General features: G+C 41.4%; 1 protein-coding gene across 1 annotated transcript in view; it reads left to right on the top strand.

Moving 5' to 3' along the window:
* The first annotated feature begins 5,070 nt into the window (after positions 1-5,070).
* LOC311061531 (receptor-type tyrosine-protein phosphatase U-like) overlaps positions 5,071-17,702 on the top strand; it is a 165,224-nt gene continuing 152,592 nt past the window's right edge. Inside the window, exon 1 of the mRNA XM_084080189.1 lies at positions 5,071-5,196. The gene's annotated coding sequence lies outside the window, so the exon portion shown is untranslated. The remainder of the gene's footprint in view (positions 5,197-17,702) is intronic.

Below are 17,702 nucleotides of genomic sequence, written 5' to 3'. Positions count from 1 at the left end.
AGCAAAGATTTGAGTTAACAATGTATACATAAATTATATATTCAAAGATTTGCATGTTTTTTTCCCCCTCAAAAATAGCAGATCTACAAGCTCATAGCGCGGCACTCGGTGCCGCGCTATGAGCTTGTAGATCTGCTATTTTTGAATAAAATCAAAGAAATCTAAAGTGACACAGATGTGTTCCCGAATTGAATGAGATAAAGCCTGTAAGCTATCAGTCAGGTTGATGTTCAGTGTAAAAGCAGGTTGGAGCTGGACAGCTGCATCTGGGGGGCCCATCATGGAGACTTCAGCCCCTTGCTTCTTCTTTTACTCACCCTCCAGGGCCTCTTCTGCCTGTTTTAGCCGTGATTTATACCAACAAAATGACATATTCTCAAGTTGAAAATGCCTTATTCTTTGAGAGTAACAAAGTCTGAATTCAGACGTCACTCAGATGACAAATCCTGTCTGCTGTAACAGGGAGAAACCTGGAACAGAACCCTGGTTCTGTGTGTTTTGACTGGTTGGGTTGAGAGACAGAGGAAGGACATAAAAAAAAAAACGATAACGGCTAAGAAAGAAAGAAAGCTTAACCCATTCCTTCCGGGAATGCATATTGTGTCATTTTAGATTTGTTTTAGCTTTAACCATTATTTTATACTTTGGGCTATTAAAAAATAGCAGATCTACAAGCTCGAGCTTGTAGATCTGCTATTTAAAAAAAATCTCGAACGTTTTGTGCAAATTTTGCAATATATGTATTTTTGGAAACAACATTTTTACTCAAATCATTTGCGTCTGGTGGTCCCTGGAACAACATATTTAGAGATGGGGGGGTGGGGGGTCCACGGCCAACATATTTAGAGATGGGGGGGTCTACAGCCGAATACATATCACTTTGGGAGGTCCTTGACATGAAAAAGTTTTTGAACCACTGATATAAAATATGTTGTTCCAGCGACCCCCAGAAGCAAAGATTTGGGTTACAAATGTTCGCTTTAAAAGATATATATATATATTCAAAGATTTGCACACAGTTTCACGATAAAAACAAAAAAAAAGCAGATCTACAAGCTCATAGCGCGACACTCGGTACTCGGTGCGGCGCTATGAGCTTGTAGATCTGCTATTTTTGAATAGCCAAAGTATTAAATAATGACTATAGCTCAAATCTAAAATGACACAGATGCGTTCCCGGATTGAATGGGTTAATATTGGATTTATGCTCGCTAGATAAAAGAGAGACAGAGAGAGAGAGAGAGACTCTTAAGCTGTGTGGAAGTTGAGATGTTTGGGGAGCGTCTGAGCGTGGCGTGGCGCTGACATCAAAGCAGAGAAGCTCTCCACATATCCTCGCTGTCAGGTGGAAACCTTGTATGTCCAAAAACTGTTACTCTTCAGGAAATGGAACAAAATAACCAGGAAATGGAACAAAATAACCTGTTGCTCCATGGCTCCGATGTAGTTATTATACTTGTTAATAATTTTCATTGGTTACATATTTGTACAACGCGTTGCATCGCGGCAAGTTGTTTTCGCTTCTTTAGTGTGAGACTGGAGCATGACAAAGTACGGCATTGATTTACGAAGAAACGTAATGAAATGCACGAGAAACATGAACTATGGAGATACGAGGTCTCTTCCCCGAAATCAACAATATCCAAGGCCTGGAAGTGTCCCTGCTAGCTGGAGTTCTTGTTCCACAAATTGCCTCGCCTACTGTACCTTTTTATAGTGGGAGAACAATCGATTTGCTCACACAGATTTATTTATCCCCTCTCTGGTCCCGAGAGACTTGTCAGCCGTGACAGTTTCTCTCACTGATGTTATTTTGGGTCTGTGGGTCCAGAGGTGAACCCATCTGTGGGTGGATTGTGTGTCTGTGTTGCAGAACATTGCTTTGGAACTGTACTCATCCTCTTGTTATCTCTTGTGATGAGCAATTACCTACCACTCTAAAAGTGGTATTTATTTTTACTGTGGTGGTTGCTGGATGTTAGTCATGTTCTCTGTTGTTGTGAAAAGCACAAATAATTCACTGCCAAAGTCATTAGCACTTCACTTTGTGGGGAAGTGACATATTCATTATCATTTTATGCATTTTTAAGTTAACGCCAAACAACGGCCACTCAGCACCACTCCAAACGGAAAAAAACACGTACGCGCTCGCTCGCACGCACACACACACACACACACACACACACACACACACACACACGCGCGTGCACACAATGCATGAGGCATTTCTAATTACATGGGCTTGTCCCTCCCATCGCCAGAGAAGCTAATTTGGGGAATGAGACGAGAACATGGCGCCTCCTGAAAGCAGAGGAGCATGATGGGTAAGGAGGATGGGTCTTAATGAGGGAAACCAGTGGAACGTGTCTGATGGTGGCATTTCATTTCTTCTCTCTCTCTCTTTCTCTTTCTCTCTCTCTCTCTCTCTCTCTCTCTCTCTCTCTCTCTCTCTCTCTCTCTCTCTCTCTCTCTCTCTCTCTCTCTCTCTCCATGCAGAGAAGGAGGTCTCTCGCCACAGAGCCCTGTTCCACCACTCACCCCATTTCCCCCTCACACAGCTGCATGGACAGAGCACCGCCACTACAGCCAATTAAATACTCTGAAACAAACACCTGCTTCAGGCATGGAGGAAGTATGTGTGTGTTTTGCGTTTGTCAGCAGGAATGGTGGAAGTGGTGGCATCCGAAATTAGCTGATGCAGGAAGGAACGCGATTGTTTATCGCAAAGGGAACGCAGGCCTGAAACACGTTTCCTATTGTTTTTATGTATTTATGTTTTCAAAGTGAAAACTTCACCTTCAAAACAGGTAGAGAGTCTGAACAAAAAAAAAAGCCCCGACAACACGGAGGTCAACGTCAGAGGAGAAGGTGTGTGTATCCCCTGATGGGGTGCTGTATGTTTAAAGTGGAGTCTGGCACGGAGTCAGAGAAAGTCTTTAACACCAGCAGAGCTGCTGCCAAGTACTTAATGTGATCACTTAGAGAACAGAACAGGGTCCTGGGACTATATGAGCAGCCCGGGGGCACAGGGACTTAGACCGTTAGGCCTGAACACCCTGCCAAGGTCATAGTGTGTGTGTGTGTGTGTGTGTGTGTGTGTGTGTGTGTGTGTGTGTGTGTGTGTGTGTGTGTGTGTGTGTGTGTGTGTGTGTGTGTGTGTGTGTGTGTGTGTGTGTGTGTGTGTGTGTGTGTGTGTCTGATATCACGGTGCCAATCCTTGCCAGGGGGTGTTCACCTGATACTGTCCCTGCACTGATATACATCAGGAATATACATAGCAAATGACATTATGGGAAGACTGGAGAAAAGATTAGTCAGGTTTGCCTGTGTAACAGGTTAAATCGAGGCCATACTATACCGAACGTACTCATATTATCGGGATGTATATCATTACCGGATGGCTGATGTGTTTTCCTTTGAAAATATGTAAAGATTTGGCCCACTCTCTCTTCCACTGAATTAATTTTAATATACGCTGATTTGACAAAAAAAAAAAGGGTTCTACTCTTGGACAACAAGGTTAACAGCCTGTGGTTTGAGTGATGTGAAAGGGAGACCCTTGTTACTTACGTAGGGGAAATTCAGGGGGATGGGCGGGAGTGTCTTGCTCAGGAACACTTCGACCGGAGCCGGGAGGCGAACCGGTGACCTCCCGATTACAAGGCGTTACTATGGCCACCCATTGAGCGCCCATTATGATGACAGGTTGGAATGAACACCCAGCGACGAGGTACATGGAGCTGGGTCACCTTGACAGACTTGAGTCCTGCTGCGTTCACTGTCCTCCTCCTCTGGCTTCTGTCATCTGTACAAGTCGCTGTCATTTCCTCACCACAGGGCTAATTGAACCAAATGGAATGGATGGAACTAACGGAGCCAACAGCCTGGCTCTGACCATTACATGTGATTTAGCTTTTAGCTGGAAGGCTTGTGTAGGATGTGATGTATGGAGGTGACTTACCGAGGGGCCTGTGGCGATTGTCAGTTGTTCCATCCTGTGCCGCTGTTAATGATGGTTATCATCTGGTCTCTCTCTTACAGCAATAGGCTCTATGCACAGCAGCCATATCATCACTTCCTTCACAGGTGTTACCAATGATACTAATGAAGGCTCTGTTCCATTTAGTGTAGCACAGTGGTTCTCAGATGTTTCAATTTCCACGACCCCCATAACTCTGAGAGTGTACACGTGGAACCAAATGGACCCTTACGGGTCCATTTGGTTCCATTTGTACACTCTCAGAGTTACACACCCGTAAGGGGCCATTTCGAAACCCCTTAAGGAGCCATGAGGTTCCCTGGACCCACATTTTAGACCCACTGGTGTAGCAGAGTGAGCCAACATGCACAATATCAACATCCTGACTCTGTTTGACCAGAATGGAACAGAGCCTTCATTAGTATCATTGGTAACACCTGTAAATTTCTTCACAATATGGCTGCTGTGAATAGAGCTTATTTTCTCCTGGTACCATGAGACAAGACACAGATCTTAACTAATAAGCTATAGCTTGGCTCAGGAGGTATAGTCCCTGGTTTACTGTTGGAAGTGTCTTGTGTGCAAGACACTGCAACTCGTCCTAACTGCTCCTTGATGAGCATTGGTGTCATTTTAGATTTTTTATACTTTGGCTATTCAAAAATAGCAGATCTACAAGCTTTTATATTTTTAGAAAAATCTTGCATGTATTTTTTTAAACCACATTTTTAAATCTCATCTTTGCTTCTGGGGAGGTCCCTGGAACCAAATATTTTGATGGGGGTCGGCGGCCAAAAACATATCATTTTGGGACCCCCCTCCATCTCGAAATATGTTGTTCCAGGAACCCCCCCCCCCCCCCCCCAGAATATTCAAACGATTTGCCCAAAATGTTCATGATTAATAGCAGATCTACAATCTCACAGTGCGGCACCCAAAGACATCTAAAAAATGACACCGATACTTTCCCGGTCTTAATGGATTAATGGGTGAACGTGGATGCACTTTGGAGAAAGGTGCTATGATAATGCACATAAAAAAAACGTTTTTTACCATTTACCCGTGCGTTTCTCTATCCCTCTCTCCAGCTGGCTGCACGTTTGACGAGGACTCTGAGTCCAGCTCCTGTGAGTACCGCCAGGGACAGGAAGACGACTTTGACTGGCAGCTGATCAGAACCTACAACTGGCCGCACTCCACTCCTGACCTTCTACCAGGTATGTTATGAAAACATGTACAATTAGAGCCGCACGCAGCAATGACTGGGCCCTCGCACCGCGTCTGTGCTGTTTTTACGGAGCAACATGATCATTGAGGATCATTGTCTACTGCGGTAACTTGTCTACTCTGGCAGACACCAGTACACAATTTACATACTGGTACACTGGCCCATTTTTTGTTTTAGTAGATAGATGTTATTTCAGAGAAATCTGTTACAAAGCTTATGGAATCGTTTGAAATGTTGAAGTGGAATTCTAACTGGAAGTGCCTGGAGAATATGATTGAACTTGGGTGCACGGGTCCTTTTTAAACCTTTGACTTTCCCCACAGTGACAAGAACAGAGAGCTTCTGCTGGCTTTTGATTGACTCAAATATCCTCCCACTGTGTCTTTATCTAGACATATTCTGCATTGTACGTGCGCGCGCACACGCACACACACACACGCACGCACACACGATGAAAACGCCGTGCACAAGAACCAATTTAAATATGTGAATGCCACAGGAAGCATGCTCTCTGTAGATGTTCAGCATAATTCTGCATAATTCATTGTCTGTTATCAAGTGCTTGTTCCGCTGGTATGCACACAGCCCCGCCTCTGGAGGCACATTGGTACGTTAACAAAACTCCCTGGGATTGGTGGAGGGACACTGTAGGTCAGAGGTCACTGCTGATTACACTTCCTGGTTGTCCTCAGGGCCCCCGGCAGCTCAAAACAGAACGGCAACACTTTTTTATCTTCCGTCATCAACTTCTGCGCAATGCAGCGTTCCTACGCTGTCTGGAGAAGTGTTTCTTTTTAACTTTGTTAGACCCAGTGTTAATTTTGACAGGAAATTCTGATTTAGTCTTAGTCTTTTGAATAACGCATCATTTAGTTTTAGTCCTGTTTTATTCATCTGAAATTGTTTACTCTAGTCTTAGTCGACTAAATATAAAAATCATACTCTTTTAGTCTTAGTCTTAGTCAACAAAATTAACACTGAAATCGCATGCTGCGTTGATGATTTGAGACATTTTGTTCAAAACGGACCAATCCTGCAAACTTTGGAAGCCAACCTTAGCCAATCAGGATGGAATATGAAATATTGGACAGACCCGTCTTGATCACATGACTATATCGATACTGTGTACCGATTTGCGTGATGTTTGGATAAAATCTGTAGGATTAATATAAAAAATGGGTTTTGCACAAATCTGCCTCCTGGAGGCTCTATAAAAGGCCCATGTGAAAAATGTGGGGCAGAGGTTCTGAATTGCATCCAGGGAGTGTGTGTGCACAGTTTCGCAGCGAGCGGGCCAATGGTGCCGGAGATTAGCTGGTCGCAGACAGATGGACACACGGACCATCTATTTGCATTTCCATTTAATATTTCTGCTATTTCAAATATCTGATGTATAAGACAGGTCCTCATTTTTGTCAGTCCGAAGGCGTGGCTTGTTATGTTTTCGCCCCTGCCCTTCCGTCCGTCCGTGTGTCCGTCCGCGTGTCCGTCCGTCTATGAGCAACTAGCCTGCCCTAGCGTGTGTGATATCTGGTCTAGAATAGCGGATTAAAAATATCCGGTGGGGGCGGCCATAGCTGAGTGGTTAGTGAGCCCGCCTAGGGAGCCAGAGGCCCTGGTTGCCCCAGGTTCGATTCCAGGCCAGACCAGCATATGTGTCGATGAAATGAAATTTGTCCCTGAGCAAGACTCTTAACCCCTAATTGCTCACAGGTTCTCATTGGAAACAAGACCGCAAGGACTTTCATGAACAACCTGTTAAAAGGAATTATCCTTATCCTTACAACCGGTGAAAACAATTGGTTCACCGATCTCTGCGCCCCTGCTCGGCCTGTTATAGCGCCACCAGACCTCATTCTGCCACAGTATGTTTTTTTGACAAAAGTCAGTTTAGGACCTATATTCTTAAATGTGACCATTCATATGATATTTCTGCCCGCTGAGCATTTGAGATCTTAGGAAGATTTGCCATTTGAATATAGCTTGAGTGCATGAGTGTACTTAAAGTACTAAAAGTGTAAGTACTAAAATGTTTGAAACTAGCAGATCTACAAGCTCACAATGTGTCGCATTGTGATGCGTTGTGAGCTTGTAGATCTAGATCTATAAGTATAAAATAGGGCTTAATTGGTTAGTGTATGTTTTATAATGTTATGTATTTATATCTGCAAAGTAACTAGTAACTAGCTTTTCAAATAATTGTAGTGGAGTAAAAGTACAATATCTACCTCTGAGAAGTAGTGGAGTAGAAGTAAAAGTTTAGACAATTGGAAATACTCCGGTAAAGTAAAAGTACCACACAATTATACTTAACACATCGGGTGCCGAACACGGTATGGACCGTGTTTTCACATAGTAGCGCTCTGGTGCCGATCACGGTCCGAACCGTGTTTGGTGTCTTTTTGTTTTTTTTTGGTTTTTTCCATACGGGAGGGGCTGGAGCAGCTTTGGGATCACCCACGGTGAATCTGAGAAGGATGGGCCAGATGCATCATCGTGTCAAAAAACATGCCACACATCCGCTTCCGTTCTATTTCCTTCTCTAAAACCCCTATAACTCCGAAACTTTTTACTCTGGGGAAAACGACTCATTTTGTGTGCACGATCGCTCCGCCATTGTTACTCGCGTGAGAGATGTTATCGTTCCAGGCGTTAGCCAGTACCATCGGGCAAAATGGAGGCATGCTTTTTTTTCTCATGGAATGCACGTCGTGGAGTCTACAGCTTAAACAGCGCTGCGCAGCTCAACGGTGAGATTTCGGCACCGGACGTAATCTGTTATTATAAAATGCTGGCACCCGATGTGTTAACAATACAAAACTTGAGTAAATGTACTTATTTACTTTACACCACTGATACCAACTTAACATGAAGTGTACAGCCGTGTGACCACCACCACTTGTTGTGTGGTCCACTTAAAGTAGGAAATATTAGACTTACAACATTACATCAAGAAACAAGTGGTTCTCAATTATTCATCGAATGGCTGAGAGTTTACTGAGTCATGGTGGTGGAAGGATTAATTGGGAACAAATTGATGATAATCTTTGATTTACTACGTTAATGGTGAATTAATCAACACTGCAGGAGGATTATGGACTGTTGAGATACTAGGCCTATTATATATTAAACATTTCATTTTCCGTAACGAGACATTGCACGGATATATCATTACTGTAAAATAATAGGTAATTGTTTTGTCGTAAGTGATGCAGCCTCTTCTTCCTAACTGAATTAATGTGACCCCCCCAAAAGGTTGATATTCATATTTAAATATTATGAATTTAGTGGATCCATTAATTTCTCGCCTACATTTAACCCATTTAGACCGGGAAAGAATGTGTCATTTTTAGATTTCTTTGGCTATTCAAAAATAGCAGATCTACAAGCACCAAGTGCTTGTAGATCTACAAACTTGAAGATCTGCAATTTTTTTTTTGAAAAATCTTGAAAATCTTTGCAAATCTTTGAATATATATATTTTTAAAGCAAACATTTTTAACTCGAATCTTTGCTTCTGGGGGATTCTACAAATGTCTTCTAAAAGCAAACAGTTTTTTGAAAAAACTTATGCTCCTATAATATCAGTGGTTCTTAAACTTTTCTCATGTCAAGGACCCCCAAAATGATATGTATTTGGCCACGGACCCCCATCTCAAAATATTTTGTTCCCTTTAAAACAATATACACAATTATTAAAAGATTTGCAAAAGTGTTCACGATTCTTTAAAACAAATAGCAGATCTAAAAGCTCATTGCGCGGCACTCGGTGCCGTGCTATGAGCTTGTATATCTGCTATTTTTTAATAGCCAAAGAAATGTTTAAATGACACACACAGATGCGTTCCCGGTCTTAACGGGTTAATTGCTGTAGCTAAATGTGAAGTATTTGTGTAAAAAAAAAGAAAGAAAATAGCCTCATACACTGGAAATACATATCCAAACATTAACTGCGTCTCTATAGCAATAAACCTTGTAGCATAGTGATAACACGCAAGGTCAAACACGTCACAGCTGCTGTACAATGTCATTGTACTGTAGATGCATAGATCTCGCCCAGAATGTTTTAATTCCTCCAGAGCTGCTAAAGCCACTGCAATTGAGACAACAGCTTAGTTTATTGGGCTCCAACGGATCAATAGTATTGATTTGCGCCCACAGACCAACGCTGAATACCAATGACATGAACCAGTGCAGCTGAAAAGGAACACTTGATGATCTCAGCCTTCTACTTTAGTCTGGCCACTGTTGAGACCATGGGAGGTTCAGGTTAGGGTTGGGCCCCTATCTAATTTCATACCTTCCTGACATTTCAGTGGGGTATATAAGATGAAACGCTGAGCTTCTGGTGGTAGAAGTCATTGTAGCATGTATGACATTGTCTAGCCCGTTTATTCTCAAAGTGGGGTCCGACCCCGAGGGGTCCCTGGGGGGTTCCAGGGGGTCCCCAGCTAAATGTATTAATGCTATAGCATCACATACATTTTAACAACTTCAACCTTTTATACTTTGGCTATTCAAAAATAGCAGATATACAAGCTCATAGCGCGGCACATTTTTAAAACATTTTTCAAGTCAAACCTTTGCTTCTGAGGGGTCCCTGGAACAAAATGTTTTGAGATGGGGGTCCGCGGCCAAACCCAGTCATTGTGGGGGTCCTTGACATGAAAAAGTTTGAGAACCACTGGTCTAGCCTACAATGATGTGTGTCTAATATGCAATTAACCTACTTAGACAAGTCTGGCTGGGTTTAAATAATTTTGTATTAATACTTTTTAATTAATAGATAGGACATAAAGAACCCTTCTTCCATAGATTCAGTGCCTTGCTGGAGGACATGAGGACACGTGTTGCCGTGGCAATATGGACACATCAGTTGGCTGAACAGAGATGATGATGGGGGCAGGGGGGACAGACTGATAGTTGAATAAGATCATGTGGCTAGCCCAGTGGTGTAAAGTAACTAAGTACATCTACTCAAAGTACTGTACTTAAGTACAATCTTTAGGTACTTTTACTTTACCGGAGTATTTCCAATTGTCTATACTTTTACTTCCACTCCACTACATCTCAGAGGCAAATATTTACTTTACTTTTACTCCACTACAATTATTTGAAGACTTTAGTTACCAGTTACTTTGCAGGTATACATTATTACATTATAAAACATACATTAACCACTTTAGCCCTATGTGTGAGCTTGTAGATCTGATATTTTCAAACATTTTAGTACTCTTACTTTTGGTACTTTAAGTACATTTTGATACCAATATTTTTGCACTTTTACTCAAGTAAATTTTGAATTCCGGACTATTACTTGTAATGGAGTACTTCTACATTGTAGTATTGATACTTTTACTTAAGTGAAACTTTTTCGTATTTTTTCCACCACTGGCTATAGCCTAATAAACAGATTTTGTAGCCGGAAGAAATCATTTCAAAATAAAGTTATGTGTTGCAATATTTTCATGTGTCCATAATCTGTATTTTCTTTTTAGCAACCAAACCTAGTTCAGGTATCTATGTAGCATTTGGATCATCATTAGAACACAGACAGACATTGTATATGAGCACTGCTGCTGTGACAGGGGAAAACAAACTGCATAATCTGAAGCAGACCGGCTAGGTCCAAACGTGTTAGCATTTTTTTATCTGTACAGCCATGCCACAATAAAGGCTTTTTAAATGTTATTCACATTCCTCCCCCTGATACTTTTTTGAGTGCCTGAGACTTGCTCTTTTTGCAGTGTGCTCCTATATAGGACACCAGGGCAGGAATTTCAGGGAGGCCACGAAGGCCATGGCCGTCGTTGCCCCTCAGTTTGGCCTTGTGCCCCTCAAACAAATGGCCTTAATGCCCCAGCTGACTGTACCACTTTCCCCTCTGTCTTATCAATATGTAGACACCAGTGTCTCTTTCTTGTCGTGTAGACATCTTTTGTTGAGATTCTGAATTCTTAACTCCCCTGAGTCCCCATCGTTAAACCAGTCCAGTGTCTTTGATTGGTGCAGGGCTGAGCATGGATCAGATTGTAAATACCATTATTTATTAATTTCACTGCAGTCTACAGATTACATTTAAAATCATCCTTAACCCTTAAATTCTATTAACTCTCTCACTGCCAGACTTATTTCTGGCTGTGTTTGCCCACTGCCAGCGATGTTTCGATTTTCTTACCCTTTTCAAGTAATCACAGAATATTTATCTCCAGTATGATCGATCCCCTGATGGTTGCTAATCACTGAGGGTTATACTGTGTGGTTTCACAAAAGTCAACGAGGTCCTCGCGACCTCGTTGACATTAATTGTCTGCCTTTGAAAATAACATGTCTGGGCCAAAAATACATAATAATCAGACCAGTAAAAAAAGTGCAGAGATACAGCCTTTTTAAGTAATAAGTTAACCAAGAAAAAAAAAAGAAAAACATTTGTTATAACTCGTTCTTGGCGGCCAAATCTCGTTTTATTTGATGGCCTTCCTGCCCTGGCATTTGGCCTTTGCGCCCTAAAAAACACCAAAGGCCAAGTGGCCTTGACCTTAAAATGACAGACACGAATGAAGTCTGTTTGTCTGGACAATGGACATGTTCCATAGATAGATGAGCTGTGGTTGTATTCGCCTCCAGATTGAACTGCATTGTAAAGGCTCATGTACCAGCACTACTGTAAGTCAGTCTAAGACTGCTTCAATCTATGAATATCTCCTCCTCATGAGGATCTTCTCCTTAACGTCTCTCCCAGTCCCGGGGCTTATTTTCCTCTGCAGAACTTCAAAAGGAGTGGTGAGATACCCATCCTTCGTTCATGGGTTCAGAGGTGGGATTTCTCTGTGAACTGCGCTGATGATTCAGGCAGCTGAACAGGAACCAGTGGGTAATCCGCGATAAGCTGTGACCAGTTTGTACTGGGTGTTTGATGGCAGTTTAGAACTAACCTGCAGAAACAGAATGACTCTTTACGTGTCGATGTCATATTAACCCAGAGCAGTTGGTTCATATTCCAGCATTCCATCTCTCATTGGGTGAGGGCTAATAGTGTCTGTTAAGGAGGTGTAATGAAAGAACAATGGTGTGTGATGTGGAGGTGTAATGAAACAGCAACGCTCTGAATTTCTCTCCTTGCTCACAGCTCGGATGAAAAGATTTGCTCCCTGTGAAGCAGATGGGCCTGTTCGTTGATCAGACAAACACTTTTTATTTTTGATTCAGGGTTCAATTACCATCATAAGAGGGCTAAAGCTCTCCATTTGTCAATGCCACGGATATCATGCATTAGTGACATTACCTCAAACTGTTCTGAAATCACATTGAGTGTAGTATCTTATTCCCCCAGAGGAAGTAAGAACATGTACGTGTCAGTTTGATTGGTTTGCTTAGAAACTCCTCTGAGCTTTTGAGGCGAGTGGTCATTTGACAGAAGAACGATCTCGCTTGATGAGCCTCTGGGGAGAGTCAAGGGGTGAACGCATACCGTGCGTGCGTGTGTGGGGGGTGAATTGGATGAGTGAAACCTTATTAAAAACCAAGAACAGCCCATGTACTGAAGTAGAAAGTGAAAAGAGATAATGAAAAAAAGAGAATAGGATTTTTTGGGGCAAATGTCCAGACATAAGGGAACATTCGGAAGGGATAGGCAGCCAGCCAGACGGCTTGTTATCCTCCAGATTGATTGATTGATTTAATACTTTATGAACAGTCTGCAAAAGGTACAGAGGTACAGTTATACAATCATGCTAAAAGGATAACAGCAAAAACCCTGAGGGCTTGTTTCCATTGTGGTCCTATGTATTCAATTCATCAACATATAAAGACATAGGAATACTATACAAGAGATCATCAATACTAGGAACAGTAACAGTGTATTTACAGGAAAACATTGGGGGGGGGCATTTCTTTTGGCAAGCTAGAAGACTTGTCTAGATGTTCTTGGGCACTAAATAAATGAAGATCAATCGTCTCTTATCACTGATCTGTTTAGAGCTGTGTGCCCCTGCTGATGTTTTAAGTTAACTGCTAGCCTGGTTTATCTGGAGTGCTAGCTCAAATCAATGTGTCAACGGGAATTAAATTCTGACGACATAATTTGATTGTCTCATTGTGAGAATAAACAAGGAAAATATGATTGGGCAGGTTGAGTCTGATTCTGCATTGTCTTTGAAGAACTCTTGCTGTCCGCTCTAATCAGTTTATTCACACATTTTCAGATGATTGATCTCGTAATAAAGCCACATTCATGGATTCCAAACACAAGGGGAAAAAGGGCCTTTGTGAAGTTTGATCGTATTCCAAGTTGGAGAGTTTGAGCACTGTAGGAGTGTCCCTGCGCATAGCAGCCATATTTCTTCATTCAACACCCTGTCTGTCTGTGACAAAGGATGAGGATCATGTACTCACATCCTCTCTTTGTTTCTGTTGGCAGGACAATAATTTGACCCGCTGTAATTAACCTCTCTCTAATGACAGACCCGTGGAGGACAGTTTATCACAGGAAACAGAGAGCGGCATTCTATCAGTGACGACCCCATGAAGACACCTCTATAGTCACCTGAATCATTCTGTCAGGATAACAGTGATTACTGTTGTTTACTTCCACTTATGAATGACACACTCCAATTATCCCCATGCCGCCATTCCTACTTCCGTTTTAGTTCTGCTCGTGTGCCCTCTGTGACATTATGCAAACAAGGGGGTCAATTGTGATGCCCTCCCTGGTCTGTCTCTGGTTTATGGCACTTAAGAGTGGATTTGCATTATTTATTTGCTTTGCACTTAATATTTACTGTAGCTTTTGAGAACTGGTATAAACAGCATGTTGCACTGCAGTGACAACAAACTGGTCGTAGTGGTTTGTGACATGGTCTCTCTCTCTGTGTGTGTGTGTGTCCCTCTCTCTCTCTCCCCTGACTGTTGGTAGATTGTAGATATGATCTTCCATTCCATCCAATATAGTTGTCTTTGAGGATTGACATCTATGATTACATTTGTGCTGTGGTGAGACGGATTATGATTTCTTCATTTGGATTGACACACGCAGTCATGCAGGTATGTCTGCAAGGACTGTACTGTAGACACTCACGGTTTTATCATCTGTTGACTTCAGAGGCAGACAGACATTGACGTGACTCATTATTACAGTCAAGCAAACAAAACAGAATTAAATCGCAACGAAATGGATACAACAGATGAATCAGTGTTTACGTCTCGAACGGACTTGCTTCATTGATAATCTAAAAATGCATATACTAAAGGTGTCAGTTTTTCCCGCTCTGATCTAAAATAAAATTGACTTGTCTTTCAAGGTATGCGTTTGTGTGTGCGTGTATGTGTGTGTCTGTGTGTTGTGGTGGTGGTGGTGATGGTGTGGGTGGGGGGGTGTTCATTGTATTGCACATCTTAATTGTGCATTGTTTTTACACGGTGCAAAAGCCTGAATTCAAATCAACCAACTGAATTCAATTAAATTCCAGCCCTAGTTGGAACAGAAATCAATGGCCAGCAAATGCTCATATTTTCTAGCATAATGTAAATAGAGATCTTTGTACAGTTTAAGTCAGGCTATGCTATTCTGACTGGAGGAATATGATTAAGTCATTATTTATATGTTAATGCCTTCTTACTCCTCTGCTCTGTTCCTCTCTCTCTCGCATCCCAGTCCTCCAGTTGTCTCTTATCGTATCATTTTCCGTATAAATGCACACATTTACAGTGTTAATCCAAACAGTGTTTTGGCTAATAGACCTTATCCTGATGAAGGTGGTCTGTGCTTATGTGTTTTTAATATCTCTGTATGGGTGGATTAACAACACAGTCATTCTGAACACTACCGTGTTAATAGCACTTACACAGAACAGTGGTTCCCAACCTTTTCTGAATCAGGGGCCAGGGCCCACTTGAAAATCTTGAAACCGTTTGTGGTCCAACCATTTATTCATGTGCATTGTTTTTTGTAATGATAAATCAATCAATTGTGTTCCGGCTGGGATCAAAAGGAACTAAAATAGTATACTTTAAGTTCCTATTAATGGGTAACACAATACAAAAACGGTAACATTTTTCAACGTTTTAAAGAAGAAAAAAAACGTTTTGTGTTTATATTCATCTTTTTTAAATTATATTATCAATACAATCGTAGTGTTTTTTCCTTTTATTTGAGAGCCCACTTTCAATATTCTCATGGACCACTAGTGGCCAGTTTGGCAATCACTGACACTCACACCACTAAAAACAACAGTGAATTAAGTTGCTTCATTGTCCTGGCTACTATCACATCTAAAAAATAGCCCATCTTCAGTACAAGCCTAGCCTGATTATCAGACAGAAGCTGCGTGGAGCTTCAGTCTGACATTGGCTGCAGTGTCCGCGATTACCAGAGGGAGGGGATTCGAATTTCCCTAAACCAATCACAAGAGATTAACGGATCCGCCTACATCTGACGTCATCGTACAGCTTGTTTTAGCAGATATTCACTGATTGGCTTGTCGTTAGACCACTCCCACCTCCGACTCTGATTTGTCAGGTATCTCTTCGATCGCGAAAAGCCATAGGCTGACATTATAATGCCAGACCAAGAGGAGCTCACTCAGAGAGTGGGCGGGGTCTATGGTCAGGAACCAGGCTAGTACAAGCCCACAAGTGATCTTGTAGATCAGCTGTTCTTGGCTGTTTTGTATGGTGACAAAACATTGCGACACTCACGTGTATGGATATTTTCTTACACCACCAATAAGAACAGCACTTGTTTCTCTGTTACTCTTGTTAAGAACCCTCATTGTTTCACTCCCTGTCTAACTCTAACATAGGGATGTTAACAATTAATCTAGAATCGATTAATTGCCATTAAGCATTTACTCGATTAAATGTATCGATTTTCAATTAATTGAAAAATGAAAATAAATATTATTTCTTTTTTTGAAAACTTTATTGAAAAAGTGAAAGTTACAGGTATGGTGCGTGTGATATCGAATGTGAGTTTATCATAATCACAGTAATCCTTAATCATATTCCATCATATTCAAGGGCTTTTGGACAGAAATGAGACAGACTCCATAGAGCACTGCAGAGGGGAGGTGTGTGTGTGTGTGTGTGTGTGTGTGTGTGTGTGTGTGTGTGTGTGTGTGTGTGTGTGTGTGTGTGTGTGTGTGTGTGTGTGTGTGTGTGTGTGTGTGTGTGTGTGTGTGTGTGTGTGTGTGTGTGTGTGTGTGTGTGTGTGTGTGTGTGTGTCTGTGTCCAGCTGGTGCTAGTTAACGCTCGTTAATGTTATATACATCAAGACAATTATGTTTCGGTTTCGGAGAAGAATTTTTCTTTTGGTCCCAAAAACGCCGCTTAATCAATTAATCGCTTAATCGACCGATAAAGTTATCAACTATCAATGAGTTAATTGATCATTTGCATCCCTACTCTAACATTAGAAAATAACTTACTTTCTGATGCAATGCCTTCTTTCCTTCCATGCACTCCTCTCATCTCATGCTCTGCCCCTCCCAGGTGCACTCAGTCTATTTTTAGGAGACATTTCCACGTCCACATAACCTGTCAGTGTAATTGATATATTATATCTTTATTATCAATGCCACCGGTAGGATGACTGAGCCATTTGCACATAATGGGCTGGCATAATAATGAAAGCCCAGAGGCCTTCAGCGGGAAGGACAAGCCAGACAGATCAACATTTAACCCATTCAATCCAGGAACGCATCTCTTGTTATTTTTGATTTTTAGCATTATTTATAAGTACATTATAAGTGAGCATTATTTTATACTTTGGCTATTCAAAAAGATCAAGAAAAAGTGCAAATCTTTGAATATATATATATTTTTGCCACTTATATAGCAACCAAACAACAACAATTATATGTATTTGACCGCCGACCCCATCCAAAAATATTTTGTTCCAGGGACCCCCAGAAGCAAAGATTTGAGTTAGAAATGTTCGCTTTAAAACATATATACTGTATATATTCAAAGATTTGAGTTAGAAATGTTCGCTTTAAAACATATATACTGTATATATTCAAAGATTTGCAAAAATGTTCATGATTTAAAAAAAAAAAGCAGATCTACGAGCTCATAGCGCGGCACCACGTGAGCTTGTATATGCTTGTATATCTGCTATGTTTGAATAGCCAAAGTATACAATAATGGCTAAAGTGGTTAAAATTTAAAATGACAGATGCTTTTCCCGGTCTTAATGGGTTAAATAATGTAAAAGAAGGGATTTAAAACCTTTTTTGAGCTGGTTGACATTCAACTCAGGTTCAAGACAGGTTGAAGACAAAGTCACAACATTGAACAAGTCGCCCAAATCTTCACTTCTGTGTGCCGTATCCTTATCTCCACGCAGCACATATTCAGAGCATCCTGAACATTATATATCATACCACTTGATGTTATGCTATAACCATGTTGGTCTGACTCACCATAACAGTCTGATTTATGAAGTCAAGTGAATGCAAGTTTGTCATTTAGACCAAATGTTCTCAAACTATGGGTAGG

The sequence above is a fragment of the Gymnoscopelus microlampas genome, assembly GCF_963454915.1.
Source record: "Gymnoscopelus microlampas genome assembly, chromosome: 15".
Classification (NCBI taxonomy): Eukaryota; Metazoa; Chordata; class Actinopteri; order Myctophiformes; family Myctophidae; genus Gymnoscopelus; species Gymnoscopelus microlampas.
Note: the sequence above shows the minus strand (reverse complement) of the source record. Positions and strands in the feature narration are given on the sequence as shown.